The sequence below is a fragment of the Canis lupus genome, chromosome 15, assembly GCF_003254725.2.
Source record: "Canis lupus dingo isolate Sandy chromosome 15, ASM325472v2, whole genome shotgun sequence".
NCBI classification, from domain to species: domain Eukaryota; kingdom Metazoa; phylum Chordata; class Mammalia; order Carnivora; family Canidae; genus Canis; species Canis lupus.
This window is the reverse complement of record NC_064257.1, coordinates 6,041,657-6,066,680: the sequence shown is the minus strand read 5'-3', so window position 1 is coordinate 6,066,680 and position 25,024 is coordinate 6,041,657. Positions and strand designations below refer to the sequence as shown.

Genomic DNA, 25,024 nt, shown 5'->3' with positions numbered 1-25,024 from the left:
GCGTATGTCTCTGACTCTCTGTCTCTCTCTGTGTCTCATGAATAAATTAATAAAAAAATCTTAAAAAAGAAAAAGATTTAAGGGGTTTCTGGCTGGCTCAGTTAAGTGTCTGCCTTCGGCTCAGGTCAAGATCCCGGAGTCTCAGGATTGAGCCCCCCTACATTGGGCTCCCTGCTCAGTTGGTAGTCTGCTTCTTCCTCTCCCTCTGCCCCTCCCCCTGCTTGTGCTCTTTTCTCTCTCTCTCTCTCTCAAAAGGGAGAGGGACAAGCAGACTTAGTGCTGAGTACAGAGCCCAACATGCAGCTCAACCTAAGACCCTGAGAGCAAGACCTGAGCTGAAATCAAGAGTCGAATGCTCAACTGACTGAGCCACCTAGGCCCTCCTGTGGGACGTTTTTAATCCGCTGTGTCTTCACCTCTTTAGAGAGTAAAGCAGGGATTTGTTTGATTCATTGCTGAATCCCCATACCTAGGATTTTCTCTGTTACATAGAAGAGGTTTAGTGAATAAATAAAGGATGAATTAATACTGGAAGAGATATGCTGACTGGTTGGCTGTCTCTGGAAGTGCTCCCACTATCAAGTTCTGATTTACTCAGATTCTGTTAAGCTACCAGTTGAAAATGATTTGTTTGGGGATAGGTGAGATTACAAAGGAGCGGGAAGGTACTCTCTGGGGTGATAGGAATGTGTATATATATACACACACACACACACACATTGTGTGTGTATACACACACACACACACACACACATATATATTTATAAAGGTTTTTAATTCATGAGAGACATCAGCAGAAGGAGAAGCAGGCTCCCTGTGGGGAGCCCAATGCAGACTCCATCCCAGGACCTCGGGATCATGATCTGTGCCAAAGGCAGATGCTCAACCACTGAGCCATCCGGCCCTTTGTGTGTGTGTGTGTGTGTGTGTCTGTGTTTGTGTCTGTGTGTGTATTTAAAGTTGAATGCAGGGCTTGAACTCCAGTACCTTGAGAGCAAGACCTGAGCTGAGATCAAGCGTCAATCGCTTAACTGACTGAGCCCCCCACCCCCCAGGTGCCTCTGAAATACTCCATATTTTGGTTGGGGTAGTGTTTCACAGTATATTTTGTCAAAACTGACCAAACTTAAAATGTGTACCTCTTTTGTAAGTGAATTATGAAGTTGATTGATAAAAATTTGTTTTCAAAAGCCGTTCTCTAAAGGCTGTTCTGTAAAACTGAGATAACTGTATAAGTAGGTTGTGATGATTTTTTTTTTTTTTTTTTGTGATGATTGTTTTTAGTAAATTTAGCCGAGTATAGATTGGACAGGAGATTTTAAAATCTTGTTTGGAGTGAGGCGGGTGCCTCAGGAACTATTGAGGGAAGAGGCTGAGCTGGGAGGACCCCAGTTCACTCAAGAGCAGTTCTATACTGATAATTTTTTTACTTTGGGGTTCTGCTTAATATATATAAATATATATGTAAAATAAAAATTTTAGTTATTTACTTAAAAATCTTTAAAGACATGTATTTTTTAAATTAAGCCCATGCCCAGCGTGGAGCTTGAACGAATGACCCTGAGATTAAGAGTCCCTTGCTCTACTGACTGAGCTAGTTAGGTGCCCTGAAATTAATTAATTAATAAAGATTTTATTCATTTATTCATGAGAGACCTGGGGTTGGGGAAGGGATAGAGAGAGGCAGGGACACAGACAGAGGGAGAAGCAGACTCCATGCAAGCAGCCCGATCCTGGGACTCCAGGATCACATCCTGAGCCAAAGGCAGGCGCCAAACTGCTGAGACACCCAGGGATCCCTTTGTTTTCAAAGTAATCTCTACACCTGGTGTGGGGCTCAAACTCATGACCCCAAGGTCAAGAAGAATCAGATGCTCTACTGACTGAGCCCACCAGGCACCCTGACGTTTCATTTTTAAAAACTTAAAACACCACTGAGTTCCCTAACGCCTTCCTGCCCCTACCCCACGATTTAGTTAAATAAGGCACAACCCGTAAAAACCCTTTTGGGCAGGTCTTTAAAAGTTTTGTTTCCTTGCTCACAGATGGTGCTGGTTGAAAAAAAAAAAAAGACATTGCAGAAATACGTAAGGTAGAAAGTAAAAGTTTCCCATAATGCCATCTGTTTAGGCCAGTGTAAGCAGTTTGGGTACATAGAAGAGATTTCTACTGTTTTGGTTTGTTGTACATGTGATTTTTTTTTCCTTGGGTGTTGGATGAAGGTATTTCTAAATAGTAAAGTTAGTAAGGAGCCATGGAGGAAGTAGAGACAAACCGCTTTGGTTTATTTATGAAAGCTGAATCCTTAAAACATTGCTCTGTTTAGAAGGACTTAAATTACAACAGTGTATTTGTGATAATCTTGTTTTCTTGGAAAATATAGAAGATGATATGTTAATGGCTTTAATGGTAAGTACTTTTCCTTTGTTCATAGCATAGAATTTAGCTTACCTGTTCTCTTCCTTTGTTTCAGGATTATTAGTTACATAAATTTTTGCTGGACATTTTACCTTCAAGTATGAGTTGTTTGACCATTCAACCAGCCATGGTAGGGGATTAAAGTGGCCTTGAATGTGGTGCCACTTTGAATGACAATATAGGATGAGGAAGGAATATCTTATTGCCTTATTCTCTTCCTTTTTTGCTATGGAGGCTACTTAACATTGAAGGATACACGTATCATGAAACTTGTTTGATAGAGAATGTTTTCTGTTCCTTTTTCAGCAAAATATTTTCAGCTACAGTGCTAAATCAATAGGGCATGCTCATGGTTGTATATGATCTTTGGTGCCTAGAGGCCTTGGTTATCAGAAGAATGTGATGAGAAATGGAAGTCCTTGCTTCCTCTTCAGAAGCCTTTTTTTTTTTTTTTTTAGCTGAGACCCTGGAGTAAGTTGCTTAAGGCTTGGGAGTGTATCTGTTCAATTTCAGATGGAGATAGAAATCTCCATTCCCAATTTTCCCACATCCTTCGCAACACTTACTTTCTGTGTGTATGTAATGTTTAATGGTAACTGTTAAAACCTATTAGAATGGCTATTTTTTTTTTCTTTTTTTAAAATTTTTTTACTTATTTTTGATAGTCACAGAGAGAGAGAGAGAGAGGCAGAGACACAGGCAGAGGGAGAAGCAGGCTCCATGCACCGGGAGCCCGACGTGGGATTCGATCCCGGGTCTCCAGGATCGCACCCTGGGCCAAAGGCAGACGCTAAACTGCTGCGCCACCCAGGGATCCCTGTTAGAATGGCTATTATGTGCTTGTGGCTATTTGTATATTTTTAGAGAAATGTCAACTCAGGTCTTTAGCTTATTTTTCATCTTACATTTTTGAAGCTTTTTTCCCCCTTAAGTAGGCTCCAAGCCCAATGTAGGGCTTGACCTCACAACCCTGAGATCAAGAGTCACATGCTCCACAGCCAGCCAGGTGCCCCACATTTTTGAAGCATTTTAAAGTAAGTTTCAGATATCAGTACATTTCACACCTAAACACTTCAACATGCAGATCATTAGCTAGAGTTCGATATTTGTTTTTGATTCCCTTTTAAGGGAGAGAGGTAAAATTTACAGACTAGAATGTGATTGTCATTTAATTTATAAGTGCTTGCTTGGATGGAGAGGTTTTGGGTACCATTTTTTAGCTGAAATAGTTTGCTTTTCCTCTGATTTAGTGATGATGTTTGTCTTGAGTTAGATTTATTTTTGTCAAATTAGCATTGTGACCACATAATTTTATTTTTTGAACCAGGAACACCACTGAGAGAGAGGATGCTGTTAATAATATGCTGGTCCAACAGGTGTAAAATATCTTGAGCAAACTTAGATGTAATGTAAGGTCAGTTTAAATATTGAAGAAGCATATTTATAGATTGAATTTTTTTTCAAAGTAAGTGCTTAGTTAAGCACTTCACATGTGTTGTCTCATTTAAGCCTGTACCTCAGGAGGTTAGTGAAGAGCCTTTTGTTTTACAAATTATGAAGCTGAGGCGCATGGGATAGCCTAGGAAGAGAGGATTTGAACCTGGATCTGCTCTAAACCTCCCTCCTCGCCGCGGTGCTGTACTGCTCAGAGTAAGAGTCCAGGGAGTAGATGGGTCAGTAAAATAAAACAGAGTCCTCAGAAGGGCCCTGGGTGGCTCCGGTAGGTATCTTCCTTTGGCTCAGGTCCCAGGGTCCTGGGATTGAGCCTGAACCTCGAGTCCCCTGTTGTTAGGGGAGCCTGCTTCTCCCTCTCCCTCTGCCTGCTTCTCCCCCTGCCACATGTGCTCCATCTCTCTGTCAAATAAAATTTAAAAATTGTTAAAAAAAAAAAGAGTCCTCAGATAAAAATCTCCATTTTGTTACTGTCATGCTTATTATATGTGAAGTTATTTAACTCTTAGAAATAATAGGCTTGAATTCAGCTGACAGACTTTGTGACTGATTCACCTTGCTGCAAATAGAATGACAAGATGTATTTCAGAATTGATAATATTTGCCTAGTTTTTTGTATGTTTTCATTTTTGAAATGAAAGTATACCTTCCTTCCTTTGAGAGACTTAATATACGTATTTGACATGAATATAAAGAATATGAGAAAAATTGTGCAGTTCAATATCTTATGAAACTTAATATAGTCCCATACTGTCATTTCTTTTATTATAAAGTGGTTATTAAATGGTTTGGATGTGTAAAAGTGATGAAAATCCTGTCTCCTACAAGTTTAGGCATGAATGGAACCAGTGATCTCTAGTGCTGTTTTGACAGTTGAGTAAACAGTGTTGGTTGAGCACACTAGAAATTCTCAGATGTAGGTGTTTTAAACTCCATTTGAGTTTAGCCATTTCAGTGAATAATCTCTCAACCAATAGGACTCTTGGCTCAGAAGCCATTGCTTTGAAATTTACTGGATGAATGATACTTAAGAGGGTCATTTGGGTCACCTGCCTGGGTGACTCAGTTGGTTGAGCTTCCTATTTCAGCTCAGGTTGTGACCTCAGGGTAGTGAGATCGAGTCCTGAGTTGGGCTCTGTGCTCAGCATGGAGTCTGTCCTCTCTCTGCTCTGCATCCGCGGTCGGGCCTGCGCACACTCCAATAAATAAAATCTTTAAAAAAAGCGTCGTTTAACTGTTGCAAATGCTTTGTCATACTAATTATGACTATTTTTTTGTATTTTTGAACATCTCTTTTGGAGAATGAAACTTAGTGAAGTTTTTTTTTTTTAAGATTTGTTTATTTGAGAGAGGGCGAGAGTGTGGGAGAGAGCACCCACAGGAGCAGGGAGAAGGAGAGAGAATGTTGCAGATTCCCCACTGAGTACAGAGATCAAGGTGGGACTTGATCTCACCACCCTGAAATCTTGACCTGAGTTGAAATCAAGTGTCAGAGGCTTAACCAGCTGAGCCACCCAGGTACCTTGAAGGCGTTTGGTTTTTTTTTTTTTTTTTTTTTTAATTCTTTAAAGATTATTTATTTGAGAGAGAGAGCAGAGGGCAGAGGGAAAGAGAAGCAGACTTCTTGCTGAGCTGGGAGCCTAAATCGGGGCTTGATCCCAGGACCCTGGGATCATGACCTAAGCCAAAAGCAGATGCTTAACTGAGCCACCCAGGCGCCCAATTTTTATTTTTATTTTTTTTACTGAAAAATTATTTAACATGGTTCATTCAAAGTGCCAACTTCCTGATAAAACCTAATACCCGCTCTCATCATTGAGTTATATTTGCATACATGAACCAGGAATGTAGTAAAAGATAACTTAGTTTCAAAGTTGTCATCTGAATTATTGCTGTGGCTATTTGGAAAATAAGATTTATGTGTTAGAGTATACATAAACTGTAACTTTGTGTACACTGTTATTCAGCTGGGATTTTGACTTGCTCTTCTCTGCTTATCTTATTCTAGTAACTAATCTGAGAGCTGCCAACAAGAAATAAAGGGTTTCTGAGGAGAGAATCTTTGGTTTCCTTGTTGGGTATTAAATATCACTGCAAAGCTATAGGGATACAGGCTTTGTCTTCTGGATTGGTCATCCTCCTTCCTTTACTCCTTTTAGTGAATGAGAAACCATTGTTCAAATACATAAATCCTGGATACACACTTTTTGTTGCATGTCTCCCATCATAAAGTATTATGTATGCAAAACTTGGCTTTTCCTATAGTAACTCTTGAGTAATCTAGTTTCCTGTTGAAAATACTCCTTTTTCCTGTTGAAAACTCATTTTATCAGGCACCTGAGTAGTTCAGTCAGTTAAGTGTCCGACTCTTGATTTCGGCTCAGGTCAGTCTCGGGGTCATGCCATCAAGTCCCCAGTGGGGCTCCCCCATGCACTGAGCTTGGAGGCTGCTTGGAGTTCTCTGTCTCTCCCTCTGCCCCTCTTCCTGCTCAGCAGTGTGCATGCATACTCTCTCTGTCTAAAAAACAAGAAACCCAAAAACTTACTTTTTCTTGGGGTGCCTGGCTGGCTTAGTCGGTAGAGCATGCAGCTCTTAATCTCGGGTTCATGAGTTCAAGCCCCACAGTGGGTGTGGAGATTACTTAAAAAATTCTTAAAAAGCAAACTTTCCTTGACTTTTATTATAAATTTCTTTAAAAAAATATTTGTTCATGAGAGCGAGAGAGACACACACAGGCAAAGGGAGAAGCAGGCTCCATGTAGGGAGCCCGACGTGGGACTCGATCCCAGGTCTCCAGGATCACGCCCTGGGCTGCAGGCGACGCTAAACCGCTGTGCCATTGGGGCTGCCCTTGGCTTAGTTTTTTGAAGATGATTCTGGAAATGGTTACCTTTATGGATTTGATTTGTTGTTTGGTGATTATGTAAACACTTTGCTGGGGGGATAGCCTCTCCCAATTTTCTGGATCCCCCCCCCCAACTAACCTTTTAGAGTACCGTGTGCAATGTGGTTTACATATGTCAGTTCATTTAATTTTACATTAGATTATAAAATTAGTGTATCTACTCTTTAGAGATGAGGAAATTAAGATTATACATCTTATCAAGCCTGCAGAGAAGTGGAGTCACGATGCTAATCCATGTTAGTCTTGTGTTTGCAAGGCTCTTATTTTGATATGCTGTATTCAACCGATAGGTGCTTATCGTTCAATAAGGAGTTGTTTCTTTGATTTGACCCTAAGAGAATTGCTTTATGAATCCTATTCAGTCTTTAGAAGTGTTTGCAAAAATCTGAATGTGTTTGACCAAGAAGTTTTTGAGGTACCTGGGAATGCATGTACTTTTCTGTCCCTATCCTAGAGAATTTTTTTTTTCCCCTGTCTAGAGACTGGGAAAGGGAATCTAAAAGGGAGCACAATCACAGCGGTTAGCAATGTATAAACCTTTTTTTCTTGCTTTAAAAAACATGCACTATGAAGACATCCAAAAGAATAATAAAAGCAGTACTCATATTTAAGAGATCAATTTAATAAATGTATGAAATAAAGCTCTCCTACCACAGTTTAATGCCTCCTAACCATGTTTCTGATTTTTTTTTTTAAAGATTTTATTTATTCATGAGAGACACACAGAGAGAGAGGCAGAGACACAGGCAGAGGGAGAAGCAGGCTCCATGTGGGGAGCCCAATGTGGGACTCAATCCCCGGTCTCCCGATCACACCCTGGTCCAAAGGCAGCGCTAAACCGCTGAGCCACCCAGGGATCCCTGATTTTGGTGTTTGTAAGATACCTGTGCATTTTTCTAGATTTCTCTTAAGTATGTATGCTTTCCTAAACAAAAGACAGTACCATTTTTGTGTGATTTTAAGCTTCATATAAGTTGTTTAAAGATTTGATTTATTTATTGAGAGTGAGAGCAAATGAGCCAGCGAGCAGAAGCAGGGAGGAGGGGCAGACTCCTGCTGAGCAGGGAGCTGGATGCGGGACTCCTCCCCAAGACTGCAGCAACCTGACCTGAGCAGACTGCAGAAGCTCAACCATCTGAGCCACCTGCATGCCCGCCCCCCCCAAGTTGCTGTTTATTACCCATTAATATTTGTAACTCTTTCTGCTCAGGCTTGTGTTTGTGGGATTTCTTTACGGTATATTTGTTCTTCATTTTCACTGGTATGTAGTATTCATTGTATGAATAGATCACTTTATCTGTTTTTCTGTTGGTGCTCAGAGAGTGCTGCCAAAAATACTTCAGGCAGACTCCCTGCTGAGCTCAGAGCCCTAAGTGGGGCCCTGCCTCAGGACCCTTGAGACTTGAGATCATGACCTGAGCTGAAACCAAGAAAAATCTTCCAGGTAACTGACAGAGCCACCCCACCCCCATTGCTCTAAAAAATAATCTTGTTTATATTTTCTGCTGGCTTGGGAGAGTTTCCCTTGGGTTTATACCTAAAAGTGCAATGGCTGGGTCATAGGATGTGCACATCTTTTTTAAGTAGGCTTTACTCCCAGTGTGGGGTTGAATTTATGACTGTTAGATCAAGAGGCTCATGCTCTCCTGACTCACCAGCCAGATGCCCTGGGATGTGCATATCTTTAACTTTATTAAATACTATCACAGTATTCTCCACAGAGATTATGCAAGTATATAGTCCATTAGAAACATTTCTGTTGCCATGAATCTTAATGACATGATATTGTTGGACTTTAAAAATTTTTGTTATTCTTACGAGTATAAAATACTGTAGTTTTAGATGGCCTTTCTCCAACAGTGAAGATTAATCTTTTCCTATGTATATCAGTTGTATAGGTTTCCTCTTTTTTGAATTGCTTGTTCATCTTCTTTTTTTTTTTTTTTTTTAAGATTTTATTACTTATTCATGAGAGACAGAGTGGCAGAGACACAGGCAGAGGGAGAAGCAGGCTCCACGCAGGGAGCCTGACGTGGGACTTGATCCCAGGTCTCCAGGATTACACCCCGGGCTGAAGGCGGCGCTAAACCGCTGAGCCACCCAGGCTGCCCCCTTGTTCATCCTCTTAGCCACTTTATTTTAACACTTATTGTTTGATATGCAATATACAGTTACTTGTTTCTATGTGTCACCCCACCAGAGAGGTCAGACTTTCTTTGTCATTGTATCTGTAGTGCTTAGGACACTGCCTGGCATATGGTAGGCATTCAGTAAGTATTTAATGAGGTAATCTTTATTTTTTTTTAACCTAAACAATTGAAATTTTTAGTGTTTATTGATTTGTAGAAGTTAGTATGTAGTCTAGAGTCTAGATTTTACACGACTACTGGTTTTCAAGGAAATAGAGGTTTAAATTTTTAGGAAGTGATGACTTGCAAGTTGGGCATAAGGATTAAAAAATGACAATTTCTACCATTTGAGACCTACAGTTTTGAGAATTACTGCTCATTAAGGGTTTATTCCTACATGGCCATTTGCACTAAATACCTTTGTTAATAAGCGAATGATGTAGAATCAGAGTTGGCAGACTTTTTCTCGAAAGATCCAGATAATTGGGGGCCAAGAGGTAAAACTGAGGTTATTATATAGGTACTTAACAATAAAGAAAACAAGTATTTATTATTGTTTACTTACTTATTTTTATAGATTTTATTTATTTGACACAGAGAGAACCTGGGGGCAGGGGAGCAGGCTCCCTGCTCTGTGCGGCCTGGGAACTTGACCTGAGCTGGAGGCAGATGCTTAACTGACTGAGCCATCCAGGTGCCCTAAAGATAGATACTTAAAAAGAGTTTTTAAAAATCTTGCTAAGTAATCTCTCTACGCCAAACGTGGGGCTTGAAGTCAGTACAGTGAGATTAAGAGTAGCGTACTTGGGGATCCCTGGGTGGCTCAGCAGTTTAGCGCCTCCTTCAGCCCAGGGCGTGATCCTGGAGTCCCGGGATCGAGTCCCCTGTCAGGCTCCCTGCATGGAGCCTGCTTCTCCCTCTGGCTGTATCTTTGCCTCTCTCTCCCTCTCTCTGTGTATCTCATGAATAAATAAATAAAATCTTTAAAAAGAAAAAAAAAGAGTAGCATACTCTATGACTGAGCCAGCCAGGTGTCCCTAGGAAACAAATGTTTTATTGGCAGAATGCAAAATGTAATAGTTGAATACAGTTTTTGTAAGGCAAGTGTGTTACAAGAGTGGAATTCACTTTGGAGGATAACATTTCACATCACTGGGGTTCAGAGTTAGCTTTTTCTATCAAAATGGATGGCAAATGTTCATCTGTTAATATTAGCTGAATTCTGTAGTGCGATTGTCAAAGATGACATATGTCATCTTTGAAATGCCTTCACACAGACTGATACTGCTGAATATTTTAATATTAATCCATGAGCACATGATTTTTTTGAGCATATGGTTTATTTGAGCACATTCATCACTTGGAAGGCATTTAAAGAATTCTGTTAGGTTCATTTCTTGATATTTGCCTTTTTGGGTACCATTACACTGCAGACTAATCCTTTCCAATGGAAGATTAGATGGAAGTTTTTTCTTTTTCTTTTTTTCTTTTTTTTTTTTAAGTAATCACACCCAACGTGGTGCTCAAACTCACAGCCCCAACCAAGATTGAGAGCCACACACACCACTGACTGGGCCAGCCAGGCACTCCTAGATAGAAGAGTCTCAGTTGCACAGTTAGATAGATTTTGAAAGATGGAGATTTATTTTGCACTTCATTAAGATTGAAAATATGCTGGAAGTGTAGTTTGAATTAAGAAAATACGTCTTTCGGGGATCCCTGGGTGGCTCAGCGGTTTGGCCCCTGCCTTTGGCCCAGGGCATGATCCTGGAGTCCGAGGATTGAGTCCTGCATTGGGCTTCCTGCATGGAGCCTGCTTCTCCTGTGTCTGTTTCTGCCTCTCTCTTTCTCTCTGTCTCTCATGAATAAATAAATAAAATCTTAAAAGAAAATACATCTTTCAAATTTTTAAAAAATATTTTATTTATTCATGAGAGACAGAGAGAGAGAGAGAGAGAGAGGCAGGCAGAGACACAGGCAGAGGGAGAAGCTGGCTCCATGTAGGGAGCCTGACGTGGGACTGGATCCCTGGTCTCCAGGATCACGTCTTGGGCTGAAGGCGGCGCTAAACCGCTGAGCCACCCGGGCTGCCCATACGTATTTCAAATTTTTGTGGGAACAGCGATCTCATTGCTTGTGTTAGCTTTGACAGTACAGGTAGTGAATAAAGTAACTTGACATTACCTGAGGTTCAAACAGTGTTTAGTGTTAAAATTTGCCATAGTCTGTTTTTCCTAAAAGTGCTCTTTTGCTTTATATTTTTTTATTGAAATCATTAGGAAACATTATCAACTCTAAAAAAAAAAAGCTAATTTCTAAAGCCTTTCAGTATTCATTAATAATGTTTAAGGGTGGGGAGCCTGGATGGCTCAGTGCCTTCGGCCCAGGGGGTGATCCTGGAGTCCCAGGATCGTGTCCCACGTTGGGCTCCCTGTGTGGAGCCTGTTTCTCCCTCTGCCTGTGTCTCTGCCTCACTCTCTCTCTGTCTCTCATGAATAAATAAGTAAAATATTAAAAAAAAAATAATGTTCTTCAGAAAATTTTCAGATTAAAAAACTGCAATAATTAATTTTGCTGCTAAGCTGTTGAACTGCTGTTTGGTAGTACAAATGAGGATGCACTTTCTATTTCTGACAAAAATCCACAGAACTGATGATGGTTAAGTCTACAAAAGTGAATTGACAGTAACTGAAGGTCAGTCTTGATAATACTGGCTCAACATGTGATTAAGTTCTTGGCAGAGTTCCTGCTGATGAATAGTACAGTGAATAACCATATGTTTGAAACACCTTACATTCCCTCCCTCCCTTCTTTCCTTCCTTCCTTCCTTCATTTAATTATTTATTTGAGAGTGAGAACATATGAGTAGGGGGAGAGGAAGAAGCACACTCCCTGCTTTGCAGGGAGCGCAATACAGCGGTTGATCCCAGGATCCTGAGACCATGACCTGAGCCAAAGGCAGCTGCCCAACTGACCGAGCCACTCAGGTGGCCCAACAACACCTTACATTTTCACAAGCTCTATCCAATTAAGCCCTACACATTCTTACCACCATCATTTGTGACACATCTTAGCAGATTCAAGTTCAGGTTGTATTAGTGTTCTAATTGAAAGATTAGAACATTTGAAAGATTCTCACCTAACGATCCACATGACTATTCATAGAGGCTAACTCTTCATTTTATTTTTTCTTTTTTTCTTTTTTTCTTTTTCTTTTCTTTTTTTCTTTTTTTTCCTCTTTTTTTTTCTTTTTTTTTTTTTTCATTTTAAACCCAGCATTGACTTCCCCACTAAACAGCTATGCAATATATCTGTCGTATCTGTTGAATCAAGAGCCAAGGAACACCACTGAAAATCATCACCCACCCACCCCCCACCTTTTAACAAATGTTCTGTTGTTGAGTGGTTTCAGATTTACAGAAAATCTGAGAAAATATGAAATGTTCCTGTGAATACCCCCATACCCATTTCTCCTGTGAACATATTAGTATGGTATATTGGTCCCAGCTCATGAACCAATGTTGATGTATTCTTTTTTTTTCTCTAAAGTCCTTGTTTTTTTTTTTTTTTTTAAATTTTTATTTATTTATGATAGTCACAGAGAGAGAAAGAGAGGCAGAGACACAGGCAGAGAGAAGCAGGCTCCATGCACCGGGAGCCCGACGTGGGAATCGATCCCGGGTCTCCAGGATCGTGCCCTAGGCCAAAGGCAGGCGCCAAACCGCTGCGCCACCCAGGGATCCCTAAAGTCCTTGTTTTATTCACATTTTCTTAGTTTTTACCTAATACTCCTTTTCTGTTCTAGGATCCTGTCTAGGATATACATTTAGTTGTCATGTCTCCTTAGATTCTTCTTGGCTGTGACACCTTTTCGGACTTTTCTTATTTTTGATGACCTTGACAGTTTTGAGGAGTGCCGGTTAGAACATCTTCAAGTGGGATTCTTGTCTTGAAAAGACTGGTGTTACGCATTTTAGTGAGAAAGACCACAGAGGGTAATAAGGTATCATTTCATCACATCATATCAAGGAATACATATTATCAGCATGATTTATTGTTGATGTTAATTAACTTTGATCACCTGGCTAGGTTTTTCCAGGTTAAGTGACTCCTTCACCTCCATACTGTACTTTTTGGAAGGGAACCACTAGACTAGACATTCTACTTCTGGTCTACCTTCTGGAGGGTGGAGTATATACATAAATTATTTGGGATTCTTCTGCATGGGAAATTGGTCTCCATTTATAACAGTATAGATTCATAGATGTTTTATACTTCAGGTTATCCATTACTACATTTTGTACTTTTTTTTTTTTTGGCTCTTGAGAACTCTTTCATTTGGACAGGAGGGTCCTTTTGACATATTCCCTTCATTGTGGTGGTTTTTGTATGTTTGTTTTTTGTACTTCCTTTCTGGCACTGCAGGATACTCAGGTTTATCCAATGTATTCCTTGCCCCAGCCCTAGAATCAGTCATTTCTCCGAAGAGGTTTGGTTTCTTTTTTTGGAGAATGTTATTACAAGTCAAAGTGTGTGGGTGCTGGGTGTGCTTATTGCTACTGGAATGTTACTGTTTATAGGTCTTCTCAGCTGACAAAGCAAGGAGATGTGTGTGTATATACATACAGGAAATATGTGTATATCAAGACATTTCATATACGTATAGAGAGATCTGTAAATATGTCTGAGGTATCCGTGTGTATCCATTTGTATTAGGCTAAACAGGAGCTTATACTGGTATATCCATTTCTAATCCAGGACCACCTGGACCATTCTACATTCTAGCCTTTCTTTTTTGTCTCTGGCTCCCCACTCCCAACATTGAGAGATTTGGCTCTTCCCATCTGCTATCCGTTTACTTATTAATTCCAGTATGCATGTATAATAGTTTCAGAATTGTTAACCCACACCCCTGTGGGAAACAAGTTTAACATCTAGGATACAGTGATGTGCATTTCCTTTTGCTGTTAGTTTTTCCTGTTCCATTCATGTCCGTGGTTGCTCATCTGCTTTTTTTTTTTAAAGATACATTTATTTGATAGAGTGCACAAGTGGGAGGGAGAGATCATCTCAAGCAGACTCCCTGCTGTGCACAGAGCCCAATGGGAACTTGATCTCATGACTTTGAGATCATGACCCCTGAGGTCACAACCTGAGCTGACACCTGAGCTGAAACCAAGAGTCGGATGACTGCACCACTGGGGTGCCCCTGCCTTATTTTTTAATTGATTACTGATGTTGCTCTCATTGTCCTCAAGTTTTCCAGTCAAGAGGCTAATAGTCTTTTTTTTTTTTTTAAATAAATTTTTATTTATTTATGATAGTCACTCTCTATCATAGAGACAGACAGTCAGAGAGAGAGAGAGAGAGAGGCAGAGACACAGGCAGAGGGAGAAGCGGGCTCCATGCACCGGGAGCCCGATGTGGGATTTGATGCCTGGTCTGCAGGATCGTGCCCTGGGTCAAAGGCAGGCGCCAAACCGCTGCGCCACCCAGGGATCCCAAGAGGCTAATAGTCTTAAATTCATTTTCTCTGTACGCTTTTCTTTGGCTGCCACAAACATTTAATCAACTCACTGTAAATACATGGCTTTCTTATTAAGCTAACAAATGAACCACTCAGAAACTTAGTTTGGTTGCAGCTTCGTTTCTATTTGTTTTTTTTTTTTTCTTTTTAATTTTTTTTTATTTATGATAGTCACAGAGAGAGGCAGAGACACATAGGCAGAGGGAGAAGCAGGCTCCATGCACCGGGAGCCTGATGTGGGATTCGATCCCGGGTCTCCAGGATCGTGCCCTGGGCCAAAGGCAGGCGCCAAACCGCTGCGCCACCCAGGGATCCCTCTATTTGTTTTTATGAAGATTTTCTGTTGTGATGAGATACTCTGTTTTAAGTTTTCTAATTTTTTCTAACAGAATCCTGTTAGATAGGGCAGCCCTGGTGGCGCAGTGGTTTGGTGCCGCCTGCAGCCCAGGACGTGATCCTGGAGACCCTGGGTCGAGTCCCATGTCGGGCTCTCTACATGGAGCCCGCTTCTCCCTCTGCCTGTGTCTCTGCCTCTCTCTCTCTCTCTCTCTCTCTCTCTCTGTCTCTATGAATAAATAAATAAAACTTTTTTTTTTTTAAAAGAATCCTGTTAGCTGTGCATATTGTGATGAGTACTTAATTTGGTAATGTTGAGGGGGCAGCCCGGGTGGGTCAGTGGTTTAGCGCTGCCTTCAGCCCAGGGCCTGATCCTGTAGATCCAGGATCGAATCCCGTGTCGGGCTCCCTGCGTGGAGCCTCTTCTCCCTCTGCCTTTCTCTCTCTCTCTCTCTCTCTCTCTCTCTCTGTGTCTCATGAATAAATAAATAAAATCTAAAAAAAAAAAGTAATGTTGATAAACATTCTTGGCACAGTTTCATTTTTTTCATAATAGAATTTTGCCACCTAAATCATTAACAAAATAATCTACACTGTTTCTTATTCTTTAAATGGGTAATGTTCAAAGTTCGCTTCTTGTTTTAACATACGGACATATGCTGGTAATTTAAAAATAGTAATAAAATGACAGTGCATGGTACTTGAACTATGGAGCTTAACTGCACCACTGCAGTCTGTAGCAGTGCAAAGTGATGACCACATGCAGTCTCTTTCGCAATCTCTCAACTCTGCTGTTGTGTGAAAGCAGCTATCTGTAAACGAAGGAACATGGCTGTGTTCCAATAAAACTATTCATAGATACTGAACTTGGAATTTCATAGAATATTCACACATTCTGAAATACTCTTTTGATTTTTTTTCGACCATTTAAAATTATAGAAACAATTCTTAGTTCATGGGTGGTAATAAAAAAAAATAGGTTGGGCTAGATTTGGCCTGCGTGCATCATTTGCTGACCCCTTAATGTAGAAGGCCCTGTATTTGTGACCGACTCATTTGGAAGTATTTTTTTCTCCACAAAGCCATTTGTAGTAATTTCACCAGCTCTGGATTCAGTGTCGATTCCTGTTGATGCCATGGAAGAGACTTAGAACAGACATTGCACAGTTTTTTGTGGTAAAACACTAAAGGTTTATTTGCCTTGCTGTCATAATCTCCTCAATCCCTAGTATTTTTTTCAATGGAAGTAGCTATGGTTGAAAAAAAATTTTTTTTTTAAGATTTTATTTATTTGAGAGAGGGAGTGTGTGCAGGATGAGGAGCAGAGGGAAGAGATGGACAGACTGTGCTGAGTGTGGAGCTTGACTCGCGGCTTGATCTCAGGACCTCAAGATCGTGACTTGAGCCTAAACAAAGAGTCAGATGCTTAACTGACTGAGCCACCCAGGCACCTCTAAATTTTGTTTTTTTGGTGGATATTTTGGGTTAACTTGAATAGAAGACACTGTTCTTTTATTCTCTTTTATGGGTATCTTACTGTTGACACTATAACACATTAGTCTTTTACAAGCAAGTTATGCTTGGTGGTTTAAAGAACTAGCTTTGAACTCAGGTTCATAGGAGCAGGCAGGGTCATCATTCTTGACTTTTCCTCATGTTCTTTATCTCAGGAAAAGATTACTGTGGGTTCTTGAGGTGAGATAAAAAATTCAATGGGATACCTGGGTGGCTTAGTGGTTGGGCAACGCATCTTCATTCAGTTCAGGGCGTGATCCCGGGGTCCTAGGATTGAGTACCCATTGGGCTCCCTGTGGGGAGTCTGCTTCTCCCTCTGCCTGTGTCTCTGCCTCTCTGTGTGTCTCTCATGAATAAATAAACGAAATCTTTAAAAAAAAAATTCAAAACTTTAACCATAGGGGGGTACAAAAGCTATGGTCCTAGAATATTTAGGAGCTATGTTGTCACTTAAGGTCTGGTAGTATTTAAAACGTGGGAGTATTCCGAGGTACATTGTGGTCTAAGCCACTCCTTTCCTTTACCTGGATTATTATGGGCAATATGTACCATTTTTTTCTGATTGTGCCCCATTGAAATCTGTTCTACACTCAGCAGCCGAAATGATCCTTCTAAAATATAATTTTGGTCATGTTACTCTTCTACTGAAAACTCTCCATTGGCTGCTCACATTTCCTGAAGAAAACCAAAGTCCTTAAGATGGCTTGCAAGGCCGTATCTGTTCACTCATGTCTCTGTACTTTCATCCTCCCCCTAGAATATGACCTCTAGGAATGAAGAGATTATTCATGAGAGAGATGGGGGGGGGGCGCAGAGACACAGGCAGAGGGAGAAGCAGACTCCTTGTGGGGAGCCCGTTGTGGGACTCAATCCTAGGACCCCAGGATCATTCCCTGAGCCAACTGCAGACACTCAACCACTGAGCCACTCAGGCGTCACAAGAGATTTTTAAATTAGTGAACCACCAATTGTCTAGAATAGTACCTGGCAGTGTGGTCGGTACTTAATAAATTTTTTTGTTGAATAAGTGGACAGTTAGAAGGGAAATTATGTAGAAAGGGAAAAGCTATATTATCAGCAGTGCCATGGTATTCTTGTTAATAATCTGGTATTTGACCAACCGAGGTTTGGAGACAGGCTGAAAAGTATGCCTATAACTGTCCAGATGACACAGGCAGGACAAGTTGGGGAGAGTGCATAAGAACTAGTGGAAGGGTTGACTTGGCTTTAGGAGTCTCCTTACAGTCACAGAATAACTAAGGGCTATATCCTCTGATTTGCTTCTTCACCCATTGCAACAATGGAAGATTGAAGACTTGTAGGGTGATAAAATTTTTGCTAGTCTCCAAGAGGAGATTAATTAATAGGAAAGAAATCTAATGGAGTAGTAAAATGGAAGGTTTTGTGTGTGTTTCCTAGCTATCTGGTTAGAATCCTAAGAATGGGTGTATCAGAATAGTTCATTTCTTTAATACAGTACATTGTAGAATAAGTGGTTCTCAGTCCTGGAGTAGTCATTGGGACTTCGTCCAGCTGACATGAGCCCCTGCATCTCCACAGTGAGAAACACGGAAAAAAGTTTGGGTTGATGTGACCTAGGTTATGTTCTAAGAATATGTGGAAAAATATTTTGCAGGAAAGATTTTGAAAGTCCTATATTTTTACTATTTATCAACTAAGTAAATGTAAACACTGTCATCAATTTGGTATAGGGTCTGACCAAATACTAATGTTATCTGGATAAAATAGTCTTACCCTGTTAGTTTTAAGAGTAGGTTTTTATTGCCTCTTCCTAATGTTGATTACCTGATTACCTTTGGTATAGGTCAAGATTTTATTGCTTGGGTTTTCAATTTACTTAGCAAACACATATCAGCATTAGGTATATAGAGTTTGCAGTCCTTTGAGGGAAATTGACCTTAGTAGATACAATGAGTGTAAGGAGAGACGTGTCTAGGGCAACATCAAGAAGTAGTCCTGAACTCAGCCTGTGTGCACAGGGACAGCTTGCTAGGGAAGGAGATCCCTGGAGGAATGAGTAGGCGTTTGCTTGGTGGGAGGAGAGGAGGCATAGGCTGATGGTTCACATGTATCAGGACACCGTAGCTTGAGGAAAATACAATCCTTTTCCTGGTTAGGTGGGCAAGGTTCAGCTATGTGCAAACCACAGATTTCAGGGAAAGCTAAGATGGGTGTTCTTAATTGAGTAAATGAGTAAATTGAGTAAATGAGTGAAGAGAGATTGTTAAAACCGCATCTTGATACTATTTGAATCTTGGGTACCGTCCTACTGTAGAGCAATATGAATGAATGGTACAGCTTTAACGAGCTAGCAGTAAGGACATTACATACTTGGTGATCTTGGAACTTTGTGTTCCTATTTGTTTTGGATAACACTACATAGCTTTGGTGAAAAGCCATGTTAGTGGTGTTTAGGTCTGAGAATATTTAAATAACTGGATCAGAAGGATTATTTAGTGTCTTGAGGGATTGAAGTTGGGGAGTTGTTTTAACTTGAAATGTGTCTGTTGAATTCAGTTCAGCATACCTCAGTTACATTTTTTTGTTTGTTTGTTTGTTTCAGATCTCTGATTCTTCTGAAGTAATTGTCCAGGTTAAATTATGGAGTTTGTGAATTAGTCTTGCATAATGCAAACCGTAGCACCTGAAATATTGCCAGTGAGAGTATCAGGTTATAAGAGGAAGGTTTTAGCTTTCCATTCTGCAGCTTTACTGTAGGGAGTTCGATGGATAAAAAAGTGTGAGACAGAAGATCCTAAGGTCAATATGCTTTGAGAGAGAAGCCTCTGTCCACTGGAGTGAAGTTGAGGGTTAAAGTGGAGTTTTTGCTTAGAGATTTCAAGCATCTATATTTCATGATACAATTTGCAAGGTTTGGGTAGTTGTCTTATCACTGCTTGTTTCTTCTCGTTCCAGAATTGTATCCTGACTTTGTAAATTGGAGAAGCCAGTAACACTGCCAGTGTTCTTTTGTGGTGGTGTCTGGGATCCGGTGCAAGTTGAATCATTGTTCAAATAAGGTAATTGCATGGTGGTAAAAGGACCTAATAATAACTTCATTGGCTTATAAAACCAGTCTTAGGTTAAGGGTTGTTTATCTAGAAGATTCCTTAATGGTCATTCAGGGTTCTTATTAAGTGATGTTTATTTTTCAGTTAAATAAACAAACAAGATGTTAAAGTAGCCCTCTTCTCTCTAATTTTCTTCTTAAGTTGTAGAATCAGCACTTACCTTTTTTATTTTAGCTGACTTCTGAGTTCTTTAATAACATGTTTTTTCAGTAGGCAGTATTGAAAAGATCATCCATAAACTTGACATATATATAGGCATCATTAATATTTTGGTGAATAGTCTCTTCATGCCTGTGTTATTTGGATATGTGTGTATTTAATCAAAATTGGGGCTAGACTTTATCTTGCCTGGTTCTTGTTCACATTCCCTGTTTAGATTTTTTCTTTTTTTTTTTTTTTTAATTTTTATTTATTTATGATAGTCACAGAGAGAGAGAGAGAGAGAGAGAGAGAGGCAGAGGGAGAAGCAGGCTCCATGCACCGGGAGCCCGACGTGGGATTCGATCCCGGGTCTCCAGGATCGCGCCCTGGGCCAAAGGCAGGCGCCAAACCACTGCGCCACCCAGGGATCCCCCTGTTTAGATTTTTAAACATGGCATTTCCTCATGGATGTGGCATGTAATTTAAAATAATCTAAAAAATAAAAATGAAAAAAGTTATTTAAGATCCTTTTTGGTAGACATTTAGGCTCTTTTGCATATCTCCCTGTCTGGTAATGATGTGATAGACATGAATAAATTTATGTATACATTTGATTTTCCCTCAGTGTAGTTTCTTAAAAAGCATTTTATGTATTGTGTTTTGTTTTGTTTTACTTATTTTCTTAATACATGTACTAAAATCTTTCCTAGTCCCTTAGAAGGAATCATTTCCAACTCAGTTGCTTCTTTTGTTACTGCTTCTATGTACTCTTATTTTCCTACTTAATGATTTTCTAGTTTTTAAGATTATCTCTTTATTTCCCACCGTGGATGGTATTGATTTTCTGATAGAATTCCTGGACCATCTCACATGCTTCTATTTACTGTCACTGGTTATAATGTAATTCTGGTTAGTGCAGTATTCACTGTTACAATGTTATGACTGTGTACAACTTACAGCCAAATTGTATTACGTGTTATGGTTGATTTTCCTGTTTTGCATGGCTTTTTATCTTCTCTGTTGTTAATACCTTTTTTTTGGTCTGTCTTGCTTAATTTATTTGAGAGAGAGAGCGTGGGAGAGAGTGAGAGCACAGGCAGGGGGAGTGGCAGAGGGAGAGGGAGAAGCAGGCTCCCTGTTGAGCAGGGAGCCTAATGTGGGGCTCAATCCCAGGACCTTTGGGATCATGGCCTGAGCTGAAGGCAGACGCTTAACCAACTGAACTACTCAGGTGCCCCAGTAATTAATCTTATTTTATTTTATTTTATTTATTTATTTTTTCAGTAATTAATCTTTAAAACTCTATCCAGAAGTGTAAATCTTCTCAATACTTTAAAGATTTTAGCTGTTAGTTTTATTTTCCTGGAGATACCTTCTGATCTGTTCCATTTTGGATGTTCTCTAGGCAGCTCCCCGGTTGTCACGCTTCTATTTCAACAGCAGTATGCTCATGACTTTTTTCCTATGTCTCTTGTACTAGGTCCTGTTCTCTTTTCCCATATCCTTTCCTTTTTTTTTTTTTTTTTTTTTTTATATCCTTTCCTTCTTGATTGAATCTCTTGTTTTGGAGGAGCACATTTCTCCCTTGGTTTCCTTAGAAAAGGATATGCAAGAGGTGTAAATGGTTTAGACAATCTTTGACCTCAGAAACTTTAGAACTTCTCTTTACCAACATTCTGAAATTTTATTTTATTTTATTTTATTTTATTTTATTTTATTTTATTTTATTTTATTTTATTTATTTATTTATTTATTTATTTATTTATTTATTTATTTATTTATTTATTTATTTATTTATGATAGTCACACACAGAGAGGGAGAGAGAGGCAGAGACACAGGCAGAGGGAGAAGCAGGCTCCATGCACCGGGAGCCCGACATGGGATTCGAACCCGGGTCTCCAGGATCGCGCCCTGGGCCAAAGGCAGGCGCCAAACCGCTGCGCCACCCAGGGATCCCTGGAATTTTATTTTATTTAAAGATTTTATTTATTTATTCATGAGAGACAGAGAGAGAGAGAGAGAGAGAGAGGCAGAGACACAGACAGACGGAGAAGCAGGCTCCATGCAAGGAGCCTGATGTGGGACTGGATCCCAGGACTCTAGGATCACACCAGGGCCGACGGCAGGCGCTAAACCGCTGAGTCACCCAGGGATCCCCCTGGACTGATCTTTTAAATTTATCTTTTTTCTGTTTCCATCTCTATTTTATGGAAGATTTTCTTGGTTGCATTTTCTAGCAACCCTCCAGCCCTGTGACAACCACCATTTCACTCTGAATCTATGAGATAATCTGTTTGTGATGCCTCATGTAAGTGGAATCATGCAGTATTTGCCTTATTGTGACTGGCTTATTTCACTTGGCATCATGTCTTTCAGGTTCATCAGTGTTGTTGCATGTTGCATAATTCTTTTTTTATTAAGGCTGAATAGTATTCCATTATGTGTATATACCACGTTTTTTTTTTTTAAAGACTTTTAAATTTATTTATTCATGAGAGACACAGAGGCAGAAACACAGGCAGAGGGAGAAGCGGGCTCCACGTAGGGAACCCGATGTGGGACTCAATCCCAGGGCTACAGGATCACGCCCTGGGTCAAAGGCAGCGCTAAACCGCTGAGCCACCCGGGCTGCCCTACACCACGTTTTCTTTATCTATTCTTCTGTTGATTGACATTTAGGTTCTTTCCACATCTTGGCTATTGTGAATAATGCTGCAGTGAACGTGGAAGTGCTAATAATCTCTTTGAGATCCAGATTTCACTGCTTTTGGATAAATACCCAGAAGTGGAATTGCTGGGTATATATTCTTTTATTTTTAATTTTCAGGAGCTCCCTTTTGTTCTCTGAAGCAAAGAGGTGAAATAATAGAGTATTTAAGATTGTGGATAGTTTCTTAATGTGTAAAATGAGAGTAGTAATAGTGTGTACCTCCTAGCAGGGTTGTTGCTTAAGTGAATTAATGTAGGTGAAGCATTTGGAGAAGTGCCTGGTATTACTATATTATTATGTTGCTGTCCTTTTATGATGGATACAGTATCTTTTATCTCTGAGAAAAAAAATTTTATCTCTGAGAAAATTAATAAATAGGCTCTCACAGGCCTGCCAAATAGACATTAATATTTTCTTTTTCAATGGCTTTTTATCATTTCTTTAATATATCAGGAATTTTATTTTGTTTATGGTAAGAAGGAATCTAACTTTCTGTGCCAAATTGTTTTTTCTAATATTTTATTTATTCATGAGAATACACAGAGAGGAGAGAGAGAGAGGCAGAGACACAGTCAGAAGGAGAAGCAGGCTCCATGCAAGGAGCCTGATGTGGGACTTGATCCCGGGTCTGCAGGATCACGCCCTGGGCTAAAGGCGGCGCTAAACCGCTGAGCCACCCTGGCTGCCCTGTACCAAATTGTTAATTAGTTGTCCTGACTACTGATTTATCCTTTTATCTAGTGATTTGAAAAGCCATGTTCCGGGAGTACCTGGGTGGCTCAGTTGGTTAAGTGTCTCTTAGTTTCAGTTTAAATCGTGATCACATGGATTGTGAGATTGGGCCATGTGTAGGGCTCCATGCTCATTGAGGAGTCTCCTTAAAGATTCTTTCACTCTGCTCCTCCTCACAACCTGTCTCTGTCAAATAAATCTCTAAAAAATAAAAAATAAAAGGGTGCCTGGGTAGCGCAATTGGCTAAGTGCCTGCCTTTGGCTCAGGTCATTATCCCAGGGTCCTGGGATAGAGCCCCATGTTGGGTTCCCTGCTTAGCAGGAAGTCTGCTTCTCCCTCTCCCTGTGCCCTGCTTGTGCTCTCTCAGTCTCTCTTTCTCAAATAAAATCTTAAAAAAGAAAAGCCACCTTTGTAAAATGTGTCTTACAGGATATTTTTTGGAAGGGTTATATTTCTAAACTTTATATTTTATTTCTCTAATCTTGTACTAATACTGTGTTTTTATTGTAGCTTTTATTTCATCTTTTACTTAGTGATGCAAGCCTTTCTTTACTTTCCACCCTCAGCAAACAAAATATAATTATTTCCATACTTTGTATTTTCATCCATAGGGAAATATGACATTTCTTCAAGAAACTTAAGTATTGGTAATAGAAAATAAAGACTAAAAGGATATGTACTTAGGAAATCAATTGCACAATTTTTTTTTTTTAAGTTTATTTATTCATGAGAGACAGAGAGAGAGTCAGAGACACAGGCAGAGAGAGAAGTAGGCTCCTGCAGGGAGCCTGATGTGGGACTCAATCCCGGGACCCCGACCTGAACCAAAGGCAGACGCTCAACCACTGAGCCACCCAGGTGCCTGCACAATTTTTTTTTTTTTAAGATTTTATTTGTTCATGACAGACACAGAGAGAGAGAGAGTGGGGCAGAGACACAGAGGGAGAAGCAGGCTCCATGCAGGGAGCCCGATGTGTGGGACTCGATCCGAGGTCTCCAGGATCACACCCCAGGCTGAAGGCGGCGCTAAACTGCTGGGCCACCAGGGCTGCCCCAATTGCACAATTTTTAAAATAACCATACTGGATGTTAACCTTTTAGGATTATTATCTTTGTCTTTGAAGGCTGCTTTTGATTTTTTTTGATTCTTTTGATTCAGTCCATAGATGTTTGAATCCTTGTTACTGTGTCTCCCCTGTGTGTTGGGGATACTGGCTGTGAGCCGGACAGACAGGACCTGTGTTCTTGGGGAGCTTACTTTCTAGTTTGGGGAGGCAAATAAGATGATTTCAGATTATCCTAAGTGTTCGGAGAAAAATAGAACTACCAGAGAACAGTGGTGGGGGATCAGTGAGGTTTCATTAGACAATACACTACAGGAGGCCTTTTTAAGTAGCTGAGATTAACAGGATGGGAAAGGAGCCAGCCATGCTCAAGGGTGCAGAAGAGTATATTTGGAGACAATGGCAAGTGGAAAGGTGCTGAGACCATAAATGCCTTCCTTGTTCAAGGAACAGAAAGAAGGCCATTGTGGCTTGGAGAGAGTGGCTTGAAATGGTGTTGGACAATTGGGCAAGGACCACATCAATCACTTCGTATTTTGAAACTATTGCAAGCCAGATCTTTCATATATAAATCTGATGAAATCAGTTTGTTTGTTTATTAAGGAATATGTATGTATATATACATGAAAATGATGTTCTAGGGAATAGATTTGTTTCTACAGATGGTTTATATGCTGTTGCTGAAGGAAATCCCACAGAGGAGCTGCACTGCTCACATATATCTGAACTTAGTTCTGGTTGAGTATTTGGATCTAACTGGAGTTGGAGTAGTTGTGTCTTTAGATGTAGAGAGCTTTGAAGAGTACTTTAATTAATTTTTATAATTTTTTTTTACCTTAATTAATTTTAAACAGAAGTGACAGGTTGGGTTCTTCTTGGTTTCTTTTGTAGATTCAGGGTCTTTTATAGGCTCAGGATAAAATCCAGAATGGTAGATCTTGAAATCATTTTTGGTTTCTTATGTAGAATTGTGTGTATATTTAAGACACTTCTCTTTTCC

At 40.1% G+C, this 25,024-nt stretch overlaps 1 protein-coding gene across 4 annotated transcripts in view; it reads left to right on the top strand.

Annotated features, from left to right (window-relative positions):
• The window catches only part of THRAP3 (thyroid hormone receptor associated protein 3), a 67,145-nt gene that overhangs the window by 6,419 nt on the left and 35,702 nt on the right, over positions 1-25,024 (top strand). For 3 of the 4 annotated variants that reach the window (XM_025419898.3, XM_025419899.3, XM_025419900.3), the window contains one exon: positions 19,221-19,324. The exons of the other annotated variant lie outside the window; for it this stretch is intronic. The gene's annotated coding sequence lies outside the window, so the exon portion shown is untranslated. The remainder of the gene's footprint in view (positions 1-19,220; positions 19,325-25,024) is intronic. 4 annotated transcript variants of the gene reach the window in all.